The sequence below is a fragment of the Petaurus breviceps genome, unplaced genomic scaffold (genome assembly GCF_028583685.1).
Source record: "Petaurus breviceps papuanus isolate PSGF00001 unplaced genomic scaffold, PetGlider_PUasm1.0 585, whole genome shotgun sequence".
Lineage (NCBI taxonomy): Eukaryota > Metazoa > Chordata > Mammalia > Diprotodontia > Petauridae > Petaurus > Petaurus breviceps.
In genome coordinates this window covers 45,316-46,851 of record NW_027186393.1, presented here as the reverse complement: position 1 = coordinate 46,851, position 1,536 = coordinate 45,316, and positions in this window count along the sequence as shown.

Genomic DNA, 1,536 nt, shown 5'->3' with positions numbered 1-1,536 from the left:
TGGCCGTGTAACCTTGAGCAAGTTACTTAACCCCGATTGCTTAAAAATATAAAAAAAAAATACAGAAATCAAGATGCTGTTAAACAGATCCAAACAAATGAAAGAATAGAAGGCAATGTGAAATATCTCATGGGAAAAACCACTGACCTGGAAAATAGATCCAGGAGAGATAATTTAAAAATTATTGGACTGCCTGAGAGCCATGACCAAAGTAAGAGCCTGGAAAGCATCCTCCAGGAAGTTCTCAAAGAAAGCTGCCCTGATGTTTTAGAATGAGAGGGCAAAATAGAGGTCACCGATCACCTCCTGAAAAAGATCCCAATAAGAAAACTCCTAAGAATATTATAGCCAGGTTCCAGAATTCCCAGATTAAGGAGAGAATATTACAAGCAGCCAGGAAGAAACAATTTGAATATTGTGGAAACACAATCAGGATAACCCAGGATCTGGCAGCTTCTACACTGAGGGATCGAAGGGCTTGGAATGTGATATTCCAGAGGTCAAGGGAGCTGGGATTAAGACCAAGAGTCACTTACCCAGCAAAACTGAGTATCATGTTTCAGGGGAAAATATGGTCATTCAGTGGATTACAGGACTTTCAGGCATTCTTGCTGAAAAAAACAGAGTTGAATAGAAAATTTGACATTCAGATACAAGAAGCAAGAGAAGTATGAGAAGGTAAACAGGGAAAAGAAATCATAAGGAACTTATCAAAGTTGAACTATTTTTTTTTAAAGCAATCAGGGTTGAGTGGCTTGCTCGGGGTTACATGGCCAGTTGTTGTTTCTGGGTGTGGTGCTGAGTGTCTGGGCCCGGATTTGATCCGGGTCATCCCGGCACTGGGGCCGGTGCTCTTGCTTGCTGAGCCACCTGGCCAAAGTTGAACTATTAACATTCCTACATGGAAAAACAATAATTGTAACTTATGAAACTTATCTCAGTAGTTGAAGGGATTAGAAATATGTATGTATATATATGTATATATATATGTCTTTATATGAGGGTATGCGGGCATATGAATACATATGTGAATGTGTGTATATACATTTACAGGTATACATAGATAGAGGGCACAGGACCAATTTAACAGGAAGGGATGATACTTAAAAGGTGAAATTAAGAGGTGAGAGGAATATAATGAGAGGAGATGGGGAGAGATAGAGTGGGGCAACTATCTCATACAGAAGAGGCAAGGGAAAATGGTTACAATGGAGGGGAAGAATAGGAAGGCAAAAGGGAATGGGTCAACCTTATTCCTATTGAATCTGGCTTGAGGAGGGAGGGAAATACACACTAAATAGGGGATCTCACCCTCCAGGAGAATAGGGAGGGAAGGGGATGTGAGGGGGGATGATGGAAGGGAGGGCAGGCTGGGGGGGAGGGAAGTTGGAAGCACCCACTTTTGAAAAGGGACAGGATCAAAGTAGAGAATAGAACAAGTGGGAGGTGGGATAGGAGGGAGGGAAATATAGTCAGTCTTTTACAATACATCTACTATGTTATTGTTTTGCATTAGCCACACATGTACAACCTATA